The 14,578-nt window shown below is 40.6% G+C and overlaps 1 pseudogene across 1 annotated transcript; it reads right to left on the reverse strand.

The window, feature by feature from the left end:
* Positions 1-3,530: 3,530 nt before the first annotated feature.
* LOC308422917 (heterogeneous nuclear ribonucleoproteins A2/B1-like) lies at positions 3,531-5,776 on the reverse strand (annotated as a pseudogene). The gene is made up of 2 exons: positions 5,706-5,776; positions 3,531-4,451 (listed from the first exon to the last, which is right to left on the reverse strand). The product of its transcript is annotated as a heterogeneous nuclear ribonucleoproteins A2/B1-like (transcript).
* Positions 5,777-14,578: the final 8,802 nt, after the last annotated feature.

Below are 14,578 nucleotides of genomic sequence, written 5' to 3' on the forward strand. Positions count from 1 at the left end.
GGACTTCAATCATAAAATAAATGTTCTGGTTTCACAAAAAAGGGAAATAAATAAATCCATTAAAGAAATTTATGAAAACATAGATTGAAATGAAATGAAGAAAACAATTCAAGACTTGCAAGTAAAAATAGAATAAAAAATTCAAATTAAGAAAAAGTGGATATGAAACATTAAGGAACTTGAACAGGAAACCCAGAGGCAAGCTTCTCCGACAGAATACAGGAGATGGAAGAGAGACTATCTATCACTGAATACATGTTAGAAGAATAGAACAGCTCAAACAAACAAACAAAAAAGTGTTATATCTTTAAAAAATTAAAAATTAAAAACTTAGGCACAAAACATCCTGAAAATCTGAGACACTATGAAAGGACCAAATCTAAGAATAATAGGAATAGAAGAAAAAGGAAAAAAAAAAAAAAAACAGATCAAAAGCACAGGAAATATTTTCAACAAACTCATAGGAGACATTTCACCAACCTAAAGAAGGAGATGCCAGTCAAGTCACAAGAACCATACAGAACACCAAATATACTGAAGCAGAAAAGAAACCCCCATATTATATGTACAGGACAAAGAAAGAATATTTTAAAACCCAAGGGAAAACAACCGAACACATGAAGGCAGACCCCATGAGAATTATACCTGACTCCTCAGTGAAGACTGTAAAAGTCAGAAGCCTGGACAGATAATTTACAAACTGTAAGAGACTGCAGATGCCATCCCAGTCTACTATATCCTGCAAACCTATCAACCGCAGTAGATAAAAATATTCCATGGTAAAACCAAATTTAAGCAACAACTACCTACAAATCTAGCCCTATAGAAGGTTCTAGAAGGAAAACTTCAACATGAAGACATTAACTACATATTTGAAAACACAGAATAATGTCAGACCAGTAAATCAAAACAAGGGGTAGCACACCACAAGACACCACACCACACCACAACACAACATACCACACCACAACACTCCACAACACAACACACCACACCACAATACCCCACAACACAACACACAAGCAGGAGCCAGCAAATGCTGATTATTGATGACTCTCAACATCAATGACCTCAATACCCCAATAAAAGACACAGACTAACAGAATGATAATGAAAACAGGATCCACCCTTCTGCTGCAACCAGAAAACACTCTGCAACATCAAGGATAGATACCACCTCAAAGTATATTCCAAGTAAACAGAGGACATTGCAGTTCTTAACATCTATGGACCACACACAGGGGCACTCAGATTCATAAAAGAAACACTACTACATCTTTAATCAGATTTTTTCCCTCACACAGTGACAGTAGCAGACTTCAATACCTGAATCTTACCAGTAGACAAAAACTAAGCAGAGAAATGTTGGAGCCAACCAACATCATAAATCAAATGGGCCTAACAGATATTTACAGAAAATTTCACCCAAACACAAAATAATATATACCTTCCTCACAGCACCTCATGGAACTTTTTCCAGAATTATCACATACTTGGACACAAAGCAAGTTTCACCACAGTCAAGAATATGGAAATACTCTTCATTATATCTGGCTACCATGAATTAAAGCTGGATATCAACCACAACAAAAAGTTTACAAACTCATGAAAACAGGACAAATCACCACTGAATGAAAAATGGGTCAAGACAAAAATTAAGAAAGGAATTAAAATCTTTCTAGAATTGGATTCAAATAAAAACACAACATATCCAAACTTACAGGACACAAGAAAGGCTGTTCTAAGAGGCTAATTCATCACTACCTACCTTTCCTTCTTTAAAAAATTGGGAAAAAATATAATATTAATACATTAACAACACACTAGAAAGCTATAGAACATCAAGAATTAATCACTCAAAGGGATTAGATGGCAAGAAATAATCTCAGGGCTAAAATCAATAAAATAGAAACAAGCAAGATACAAAGAATCAATGAAACTAAGAGTTGGTTCTTTAAGAAAGTCAGTAAGATTGACAAACTCTTAGCCAAATTAACTAAAAGGCAGAAAGCAAATATCCAAAATAACAAAATCAAAGGCAAAAAGGAAAACATAACAATAGGCACCAAGAAAATCCAGAGAATCATAAGGTTATGCTTTATAAACCTGCACGCCACCAAATTGGAAAATTTAAAAGAAACAATTTTCTATGTTCATACCACTTATCAGAGTTAAATTATAGAAGCAATTTATCAGCCCTATAACCTCTGGTGAAATGGAAACAGTGATTAAAAGTCTATCAACCAATCAAAAACAGAAAAGCAAAACACAGGGCCAGATGGTTTGAGCTCAGAATTCTACCAGGCTTTCAAAACCAATATTCCTCAAATTGCTTCACAAAATACAAACAGAAAGAACATTTGTGTTCTTTTTATAAGGTCATGGCTACTCTGAGTCCTAAAGCACAGAAAGACTCAACAACAACAAAATCCAATGATTTATCTTATAAATGCACATGCAATAATTCTTAATAAAGCACTCGCAGACTGAATCCAAGAACACGTCAAATAGATTATTCACTGTAATCAAATAGATTTTATCCCAGAAATATAGGCATCTTTCAACACAAACAAATTGGCAAATCTAATTCACCATATAAACAGATACAAAAATAAAAAATACATGATCATCTCATTAGATGGAGGAAAGGCCTTTGACAAAATCCTTCATGATAGAAGTCTTGGAGGGATTAGGGATCAAAGACACATACCTAAACATAATAAAGGAAATTTACAGCAAGCCTATAACCAACATCAAATTAAATGGATAAAAACTCAAAGCAATTCTACTAAAATCCAGAACAAGACAAGGCTGCCTGTTCTCTCCATATTCAATATAGTAGTTACAGTCTTGGCTACAACAATAAGACAACTGAAGGAGATACAAATAGGAAAGGAAGAGGTCTTTATTTGTGGGTGGTATAAGCTTATAAATAAAAGACCCTAAAAACTCCACCAGTGGGCTGCTGATAAACACTGTCTGCAAATAGCGGGATACAAAATTAATACACAGAAATCAGCAGCCCTCCTTTTTTTCCCTTTAGAATTATTTTATTAAATCATAAATGTACAACAGCTTCTTAACTCTACATACGCACTTAAATTTTTAAAGGAAAAACTTTATGTGATATTACACCATGATCCTGGCTAATAGCTTTTCAAACCTTTTTGAGAAAAATCTTTTTAAAAGGTTTCACACATCACCTGAAACCTACAAATTTAGCATTATCAAAGAAGGAATGCTTCTACACTCTTACAAAGAGCACTAGAAAGAACAATTAAAAAGCTAAGAAACTACCTCAAAGGTGTTTTTTACAACCCTTCCTCCACAGTAAGGTATCAAGCAAGCCAATCCATTCACAAAATGGCTGTGTGCATCTGCTCTGGTGTCTCCTGCCATATTGCTGTGTGTTAATGCATGACTGAGATAAAGAGTTCCCTTAGCCGTGCTATTTGGATAACCTGGAGCTGTCCTGTTACCTCTGGGCTCTCATACAGGGAAGCCCATGGTACGTAGGAAGAAGCTCAATATCAGCTCCTCCCACCATAGCCCCCACTTCCCCTACTTCCCCCACTCCCTCCAGGACCACAGTTCCCTCCACCACGTGGTCCTCCCATGTCCCTGCCACCACCAAAGTTTCCACTCCTCAGTGGACCATAGTTAGAAAGCTGCTGGTTATAATTTCCAAAATCACTGTAATTTCCACTTCTGTAATCCCCCCCCCAGAGCTGTCATAACCACCTCCGTAGCCCCCACCCTGGTGCCATATCCTGGCCCTCCACCACCATATCCTCCTCTTCCTCCTCCATTACAGCCACCCCCAAATCCACGTCCACCTCCGTATTCATCAGATCCCCCCTAAAATTCTTCCTGGCTCTGGTTCAAAATTGCCACGGCCACCCCGAGAATCCCCAAAACCAAAATTTTCTCCTCTTCTACTCCTAGAACTTTGGACTTCCTGCATTTCTTGTGGAGACAATGCCTTTCTAACTTCTGCATTGTGACCATTTATGGTGGGATACTTTTCCAAGACAATTTTATCCACAGGATCATGGTCATCCAAAGTAACAAAGACAAAGTCTCTATTCTTCCCAGACTGCCTATCAGTAATTATCTCAATAGTACTGATTTTTCCATGTTCTTCAAAGTAATCTCTAAGGTGGTGTTCCTTAATTCCACCAACAAACAGCTTCTTCACAGTCACGTGGACTCCTGGTTTTCCAGACTCCTCTCTTGCTACAGCACGTTTTGGCTCTGCGACCCTGCCATCAATGGACTGAGGCCTTGCAGTCACGGCGGCATCAACCTCAGCCATGGATGGGAAGACAGTTACAAAGCCAAATCCTCTTGACCTTTGGCGAAGAAGCCGCGCCTCACGGAGCTCCTGCACATGGGACCGGCGCCTGGGGCCCGACGCTTTTCTAGAACTCACCCCCCAACCAACAGCCCTCCTATATACAAAACAACTGAGAAATAAGTCAGGGAAAAACAACTTTTACAATAGCCTCAAAAAATAAAAACTATTCTGGGAAAACTCTAACCAAGCAACTGAAGACCTGTACTCAGGAGGCAGAGGCTATCCTGGTCTACAGAGTGAGTTCTAGGACAGCCAGGGTTACAAAAAGCACCCCTGTCTCAAAAAAGGAGAGAAAGAAAATGTTCAACATATATATGCATATATATGTGTGTGTGTATATATACATATGTTCATTCTAGTTTCTCTAGAGAACTCTGATAATACAATAAGTATAAAAATTTATAAAGAAAGCCATAAGGTCTCTTCCACTAAATTGGAAAATCTAAAATCAAAAAAAAAAAAAAAAAAAAAAAAAGGATGTTTAGCGTCTAGCTACATAAGACCTACCAGACCTACCAAAACTCAACCAAGATGCAAGATGATTTAATTTTTTTTTTTTTTTTTTTTACAGAGAAGTGTGAGTCATGGTGAGAGACTGGAGAGATTCAATGGTTAACAGTGCATACTGCTCTTGGAGAGAACCCTGAGTTCAGTTCCCGGTACTCACAGTTCAAGGGGATCCAATTCCCTCTTCTGGCTTCAGCAGCCACTGAGCTCATCATGTATGTGCACATAGACACATAATTAAAAAGAAAACAGAAGGCCAGTGCTATTGATGTAGCAATTTTAAATCTCTCAATTCAAAGTTTAGGCCCAGATGAAATTCACTGATTAATTTTACTACACCTTCAAATAAAAGCTAAAACCTCTGCACAGTGGAAGTGTAGGCCTTTATTCTCAATCTTCAGGGAGCAGAAACAGGCAGATCTCTGTGAGTTCAAAGTCTACAGAGTGAGTTCTGAGGTAGCCTGGGCTACACAGAGAAACTCTGTCTCAACAAAACAAACAAAAAAGCTAAAACCAATGCTTCTCTATTCCACAACATAAAAAAGATAAGAACATTACCAAACTCCTTTCACAAAGCTTGGGTGAAGAGTTCGTAATGGGTGTGTGGGGTATGAGTATTGGGGTGCACACATATGAGGTGGGGAGGGGGCAGATTATAGATCAGTTTTTCTGATGAACATAGACACAAAAATTTCAACAATACTTGCAAACGGAATTCGGATGTCCATTCTAGTCGCTGAAGCCCTGTCCTCTTCCCTAACTTCCAGCATGCACTGAAGCTCGCAGGACCTACACCACTTGATGTTCCACATGCGCCTACATCCCAGCATCTGCCTCTCACCCTCCCCGAGCTGGACAGAAGTCCTTCACTTTTGCCTCCCCAATTTGGGTGCTCCTCAGTGGTACCAACATCCTGGCGTCCTAATGTCTCAATCTTTAGGTCCTGCAGCCTGGACTTAAAGCCTCTCTGTCAGCCTGAGCATGGACTCACTGGCCAAAGAGGATGGGACAGCATGGGCCAACCTGGAAAATGTGAAGACGGAGCTGTCCATCATGGAAGAGCAGCGATGCGGGCTGAGGATCTGAACTGAAGCCAATGAGGTTCTATGTGCCTGTGGCCCACAGGGAAAATGAGGCTGGTCTGTGGAAGTGTGCTGATAGTTCGTTGCTAATGAAGTCTCCATGAGGGGGCAGCATCCCTAGAGCTCCTGGTTTTTGAGACCCTGAGGCTTCCTTCAGTAAGGCTTGGTGAGGCTTGCCAAGTCACGTTCCCTACCTCCAAGTCCCTATTTCATATGTGTGCACTCCAATATCCATACCCCACACACCCATTACAAACTCTTCACCCAAGTTTCTGACATCTAGAGCAGCACGGTTCACCCCAACCCCTACTTCCCCACCCCCAGCTCTGCAAAGCTAATCCCCATACTCCAGCTCAGAACTAACTGTTCATCCACCTGTTCCATCCTACCCTTTTTAGAAAATAAAATAAAATAAAACATGCACTCATGTGAGCTTTATTCCCGGACACAAGAAAAGTTCAATAAATGACACGAAAATTACATGGTCATCTCAATAGGTGTAGAATGTGCTTTTAGCAGAATCCAACATCCTTTCATATTAAAAGTCCTGAAGAGGAGACTCGAGGGTTGAGGGGTTAAGAGCATGCAATACTGTTGAAAATGACCGGAATTCAGCTTTCAGCACCAAAGTCAGGTGACCTATAACTCCCTGTTCTGGTCTTCCTAGAACACCCCTACTGCTTACACTCACACAGATACACGCCCACACGTATAAGTAACTTGTTTAGTTAAAGTACTGAAGAAGCTTGAAATACTACAGATTGTAGTGACAACTCCAGAATAGAATGGAGGAGTCAGATACAAGGCCACACAACTACAACCACCTGGTTTTTGACAACGATGCCAAAAAGACACAATGGAGAAAGACACCATCACCAACAAATGTAGAAAAAAATGAAACTGGATATATCTCTCATTCTTTTCCAGAGGATCAGAGACCCCAAACACACACCTGAAGTCTAACTCCCGGCACCTGCACCAGCTGAGGATCCAAGTCTAACTCCCGGTACCCGCACCAGCTGGCATGCAACCTCTAATAGCTCCAGATGTGGAGGATCCAGCACCTCTGGGCTCCTTGGACACTGGCATTCACATGCACTAACCCACACATGGATACACAGGCTTACAAATAATTATAAACAAAATGAGTCTTTTTAAAATATGTCAAGTGTGTTGGTGTGATCCTTTAGTTTCAGTACTAGAGTCAAAGGCAGATAGATCTCTTTGAGCTCCTGCCCTGTCTACATAGTGAATCCAAGGCCAGCCAGGGCTGCATGGTGAAACTTTATCTTTGACAGACGTTAGATGGATAGATAGATAGATAGATAGATGGATAGATAGATGGATGGATGGATGGATGGATGGATGGATGGATGGATGGATGGATGGATGGATGGGTGGCTGGCTGGCTGGATGGCTGGATGGCTGGCTAGCTAGGTAGATAGGTAGGTAGCTAGGTATGTAGGTAGGTAGGAAGGTAGGTAGATGGATGGATGGATGGATGGATGGATGGATGGATGGATAGATAGATAAATAGATAGATAGATAGATAGATAGATAGATAGATAGATAGATAGATAGATAAACAGACAGATAGATAGACAGATAGAAAGATAGACATGTAAACAGACAGACATGTACACAGAGACAGACAGACAGACACTGGAGATGTAGAAAACAACTGAGTGCTTGCTGTTTTTTCAGAGGATCTGAGTTGTTCAGTACCTGTAACTCCAGCTCCAGGACATCTTTCAGGGGTCTCTACAACTTTAACAGGCTGCAGAGAGAAAAGCCACAGAAGGGAAGAATGCATTTCGGCTCAGCACAACTCAATACAGTAGCCGGTGTTGGTTCAAACTTCAGAAGTCTGACTCCGCAGAGTTTATTTTAGGCATATTTAAGCACAACAAAACTTAGTGAAAACTATTCTGGTGATAACAAACACAATCCCACAAGTGCAACATAGCACATACCTCTCCTTGAGGAACCAAGAAAGCCAAATACAGACCGGACATGACTACATCGAAACTATTTGAAAAGTCCACAAAGATAGGTCCTATAGGTTGATGAGAAAAAACAAACTGATGATAAGGGTCTGGGGAGAATCTGGTACCGGAAATGTCTCTAGCCACATAGCCACACAGTACAAAGGTCACCAGGCTACAGAGCACATCCACTCCTAGCCTTCTGGGTAGAAAACAGGTATTGCACTCCTTCCCTTGAAGGAACAACCTGCTGTGCTTAACAATCCAGATTCTACCAGCGTTTCTCTGTGAGCTCGGAGTCCTCTGTGCCTCTTACCTTTTTCATCTCACCTCCCTGTTTTTGTTTTTGTTTTTTAACAAGATTGTGGCTGTAATGGAGGTCAAGATTGAATGCATAACCTGCATGGTTTGTCTCACTACTAGAGGCAAATGTCACAGAATTGTGAGACTAGCCACCAGGGGACCAAAGGAAAGGAAAGCTGTTTTAACCACGTTGGCTATTCAAAGGTCACCTGAGAGGTTTTCATCTCTTTATACACATCAGTTTGGCCATATAAAGCTTTATAGAAATCTAACACTTTAAAGCAAGCACAAGCCAGGGAATTGTGCTTGAGCAACAAATAATTTATACTAGCTCTATTTTTGAAAGAAGAAAGAACTGTGATGGGTCTCGATTCACCCACCTCTTAATTAACTTCTGCTAATTTTTTTTGTGACATTAGTAGTTTGACTAATCACACAGAGCATCTTTAAACCTCTTTTTGTATTCCAGTTATCACTGATGGGACTAGAATAAAAACGGTCCTCGACACAGCAGAACAGTAACATGCTGTCTCCTGTCACAGGTGTAACTCCACACAAAAAGCATCTGGAGTCTGGGTTGACAAGCTGAGAATTAACACATAGCATAGTCAGTGCACATAATCATTTGGGGGTGGATAGCGTTGTGCCCTTGTTGTCTTCCCAGTGTCTCAGTTTGATGAGTTGAAGTCTTGATGTGGCCCCTTGTTGGGCTTGTTGTCTCTCTTCAAATGCTTCACTTATCTGGTGGTCTCTGGGATGCCACCTGGTTAGATGCACCAGAGTGGGAGCCAACTGGGACTTCATTCATTTTCTAGAAAGACATAAGCATAAACTTTCCCTGATGTTAGAAAAACATCTGGTCCTTCCCGTTGATTAATCCCTAGATCTTTCTATTTAACATTCTGAGCTCTTAGTAGTATCTACCAAATGGCATTAGATTTTAGCCCTCGAGGATTTATTCAGCCAGCAGAGGGCAGTGGGGTGAAAGAAGAAGGAGAAGGTGAGGTTGGAATATTTGTTGTGCCGGGTCCTGGGGAGGTGGAGGGGGGAAGTACTGGGGTGAGAAGGAGGCCAGAGCATCTGCTTAAGCATTAGCAGATGTTAACAGACCTGGAAAGTCAGAATGAGCAAAGACATAAGTTATAAAAAAAAATGTTGATATTGTTGTCTTATGAAGGTTGAAGGGAGGGAAATGATTGTAAAAATAACATGAGTAGTGGGTTGGGTTTAGGTTTTGCAGTTTCTAGGCGTGAAACAGCTTGAGAATGCACCGTCAGTTACAGTATCAGTGGTTGAAGAACATCTCATAGAAGCTAATCGAATACCACATGTTTATACTGTTGAGCTGCACAACCTGCGGTGCACACAGTATTTTGGGCAGAGCACGTGGGATGTGTATATAAAGCATAAGCTCCTTGTCCTGGAAGAGCCAGATGTAAATGCATTAAAAGCAGTTGCTATAGGATATTTAAATGTAATTTTAGTCAATACCCATGAGGTATCTTCAAAAACTCATATAGAGGATCTTTAGGATAATGGTTCTAAATCCCAAGTGACATGTTAATGCCAGTTATTTCCAGTATGACACAAGTAATTACTCTGCATTATTAAATGGCACAATGACTTTAGCAGGCTCTTTAACAGTTTGTTGTTTAAGACGTGTCTTTCCCATCATTATCAATCCCATAATTTCCTGGAGTTACAGATGGCTGCAGAAATTCCGACATGCATAAATTCTTGTAATACTGCTTCCTCGTTGATTATAATTTCTGTAGGAGATGAGGAAAAAGATAAGGAGTTGATAAGGAAATAAGGATTTAACTCTATGAGCTTCGATTTTAGCTGCAGCTCTATTCAAGAAACTGATAAAGCTCTGCTTTGGGTGTTATGTTTCCTGTGGAATTTAACCAAAAGTCTCCAGAAAGTAAATTAAAGAACGCAGCTGAGTCTTTAGCAAGTAATAAGCACATAAGGGTGTGCCCAGTGAGCCTGATCCAGTTGTTTTGTTTTGGTTTGCTGTTTTTCAGTAATAGAGGGTGCATTGTTTGAAAAGTTTTATGCTGAGACTACAGCAAATTTGTTGTTGAGTAATAATATGTCTTAAATAATTAGGAGAAAAGAATGTCATCCATATAATTGAATATCTAGTTCAGTCTGTTTAGTCAATATAAAAATGCAAAGGGTGAAGGCTAGAGAGATGGCTCAGTGGTTAAGAGTACTGACTGTTCTTCCAGAGGTCCTGAGTTCAATTCCCAGCAGCCAGGTGGTGGCTCACAACCATCTGTAATAAAATTCAATATCCTCTTCTACAGTGTACTCATATAAATAAAATAGGTTTTTATAAAATGCAAAGGGCTTGAGGAATCACCGTAGGATTGGGAGCCTGGGTTGGAGGCTTTGGTTGTTTCCATGTTAACATGTATGCCCCTGAGATCATGTAACAGTCAAAATTTACTCTTTGCCTTTCTATGAATTACAAAAATAGAGGAATTTCAGGAACTAATGGAAGGTTCTATATTTTCAAGTTACAAGTTTTCCTCTACTAGAAGTTGGGCCTATTTTAATTTTCTCCATGAAAAGACCATTAATCAGTACGTATTGGGTGAGCCCTGCTGTAAGAGAAAACAAGAAACTAAGGGGTCTCTAGGACAGCCAAGCCCTGTGTAAAGGCATCCACTTCCCACTTACACTGCAGTCTGGCCTTCTGCTGGGCCAAACCCAGGTGATGAACATCAGACTCAGGTCCACTTGGGTGGACCCCAGGGGCCAGAAGGCTCATCAATGTCAGGACTGCTGAGAAGCCAGAGCAGCATCGGATTCAACTCACCCTACCAAGTGTGTGTGTGTGTGTGTGTGTGTGTGTGTGTGTGTATATGTGGGTGTGTATGTGTGTGTGTGTGTATGTGTGTGTATGTGTGTGTGTGTATATGTGGGTGTGTATGTGTGTGTATATGTGTGTGTATGTGGGTGTGTATGTGTTGTTGTGTGTATGTGTATGTGTGTGTATGTGTATGTATGTGTATGTATGTGTATGTATGTGTGTGTTGTTGTGTGTGTGTGTATGTGTGTGTATGTGTGTGTGTTTGTGTGTGTAATAGTCCTCCTAAGAGTGTCCAAACAATATATTACTTTAGTTCAGACTACAAAATAACTAAAGGGGAGTTTATCCCCTCTTCACAGGCTCTTTTTACAATAGCCTCTGTGCATTTCCAAATGTCAACATCAATGTTTCCTTGTTCAGGGATTGTACAACCATTTGTACAAGGTTTCAGAACTGTTGCTCTGAATATGTTTACTGCCCTAGATCTTACCAGACATTTCAATGACTATATAAAATGCTTTTGCCTTAGAGGACTTCAAAGAATTCATGCTATTTTATTCTCTCACTTACGTTGCAAATCCTTGGGTGAGAGGGCCCACACTCTTGGTATAAACAGAGACAGACAGACAGACAGACAGACAGACAGACAGACAGACACAAACACACACACAGAAAGAGAGAGATTCCATCTCAGTCAGAATAGCTATTACCAAGAACAAAATGGCAGGAAATGCTGGTAAGGTGTGGAGAAAGATGAACACCATTGGTGGAAACATATTGATTATTGATGCAGCCACTATGGGTACCAATGTGGCCCTCTCTTTAAAAGCTAAATATAAAATTCCCATGTAACCTAGCTATATCATTCCTGAGCATTTACCCATAGATTTTCATGCCCTCCTACAGAGACATTTACACATCTATGTTCACAAGTAGGAAACAGAATCAGCCTAGATAATGAAAAATGTTGTACATGCACACAGAATTTTACTTAGGCATAAGGAAAGTGATCTTTTTATCCCCCTTTGATTTGCCAGGATAGGGTTTCTTTGTGTAGGGATCATAAGTATGGGGAGAAAAGTAGAATGCACATGACATTAAAGTAGAGATCCCGAACCCTGGGAGTTAAAGTTTGCGGGGCAGAAATGGGAAGGGGTAACTAAAACCTTCTCTAACGGTGTTTAGAGGAGCCCCATGGAAACTTACTGCTTTGAAGTCTAATTAAAAGTCTAGCTTTTAAAAAGGAAGTTTGGCCAAGAGTGGTGGTACATGCCTTTAACCACAGCATTTAGGATGCAAAGGCAGGAGGATCTCTGTGAGTTCAAGACCAGCCTGGTATACAGAGCAATCAAGTTCCAGGACAACCAGAGATACATATTGAGACCCTGTCTCCAAAATAGATAGATAAATAGATACATACATACATACATACATACATACATACATACATACATACATACTGTACTGGCTGGTTTTGTATGTCAACTTAACACAAGCTGGAGTTATCACAGAGAAAGAAGCCTCAGTTGAGGAAATGCCTCTATAAGATCCATCTGTAAGGCATTTTTTTCAACTAGTGATAGGGGGGTGTAGGGCAGCCCTCTGTGGGTGATGCCATTCCTGGGCTAGTGGTCCTGAGTTTTATAAGAAAGCAACCTGAGCAACCCAGAAGAAGTAATCCAGTAAGTAATATCCCACCATGGCCTTTGCATTAGCTCCTGCTTCCTGACCTGCTTAAGTTCCAGACTTGACTTTCTTTGGTGATGAACATCAATGTGGAAGTGTAAGCTGAATAAACCCTTTCCTCCCCAACTTGCTTCTTGGTAATGATGTTTGTGCAGGAGTAGAAACCCTGTCTAAGACACACACATACATACATACATACATGGATGGATGGATGGATGGATAGATAGATAGATAGATAGATAGATAGATAGATAAGACCCAAATTGAGTCTTATCTATTTGAGGCTCCCATGAATGAGACAAGAGATTGAGGATCGATGCAAAAGCAAGAGGTTTATTTGTCCAGTGCACTAGGGTGGCCTACATCCAGAGGAGAGGCGACCCAAAAAGGCTCCAAAATTTAAAAGATTATAATTTAAATTTGTTGGCTAAGCATATTAGCCTTTGAATCTATTTGGCTAGTGAGCATGGGACAGGGCCATGGGATCAGAGGGTCAGGTGACTATCAGTCAGCACATTCTGCTGTTTTTCAAGAATGTTGCTGCTCCTCCCAAGAACTGTGGGTGGAGAATGGAACTTGGCCCTAGTATCCTTCAGATAGATAGATAGATAGATAGATAGATAGATAGATAGATAGATAGATAGATAGAGTATGAACAGAGGTGTTCTGCACTGGTGGACAACTGTTTTACTAGAAGACATGGGTTATTAAGTGAAAACTAGGTGCCAGGCATTGGATACCTTCCTTTAACTTATTGGTCAGAACAGCCACTGATTTGTCAAAAGGACACAGGATATTACTGTTTCTCTTGGTTGTCTGCTGTACCAGATGGCAAAATCCTATTGCTAAAGACACAACGCACTTTGATTGCAGAACACACAAAAACCAAGCTAGAACTTCTTGTGAAAGTTTCTTCCATCCTGGATACTTTCTTAGTGCTGGAAGGTAATATGCAGGTAGCTGGGGAAGACCAGCCACTAATGGACTCACAGGTAGACTTTACATGCTACAAAAGTGATCTTCAGGCAAGCCGTGTCTGCTGGAACACAGTGTGATCTGATCTGAGGTCTGTTCCACAGGAGGACGCTCATGGCTGTAAACACGGTCAGAACCCCATGGCTACAGAGGACAGAGCCTGCTCAGATTGTTTTCCTAAATGGACTTGTTTTCAAACTGCCCTCTCGATATTTATGTTCGTGTTGATAGGTTATGCTGTGCTCAGCCTTGGACAGAGTTGTAACAGTCAGTGAAGAGACTCGTAACTAGTCAAAGTACAGAGATAACTATTGAGTATTCAGCCCTAGATGGAACATCTTCATCAATACCCTCTTCAAGGTTCAGGGGATATTGAGGAAATGTTGTAGCAAATATTTCATCTCAATCGGGGGTTTCTACCCTGCCTTTGATCATTCAGTTCCCAGATAAAAGACACACAGCTTTTATATTTATTTATTTATTTTATTATATTATATTTGTAATAAACCTTTAAGACTCTAGAGCTGGACATATATCTACCCTCTAAGATACTAGTATTTACTTTCCTATCAATAACCACGAGTTATAACTTGCCACCTGAGCAGCTCCTCACTCCAACTGGCCAGCCCTCATGACCATGTCTTCATGACTCACCTACCCCATAATGCCCCCCCCAACACTTTTCGTTTTCGGACTCCTGCCTCAGACTCCAAGCCCAGGAACCAAAACCCCACCTACCTCTCTCTCTTCTGCCCAGCTACAGGCTATTAGAATCTTTATTCAGCCAATAATTTTAAATTAAGGAGCAAGGTCACTTAACATCACTTTGTGTGTGTCCAGATTCTCTCATACCTCCTGGACA

The sequence above is a fragment of the Micromys minutus genome (genome assembly GCF_963924665.1).
Source record: "Micromys minutus genome assembly, chromosome: 7".
Classification (NCBI taxonomy): domain Eukaryota; kingdom Metazoa; phylum Chordata; class Mammalia; order Rodentia; family Muridae; genus Micromys; species Micromys minutus.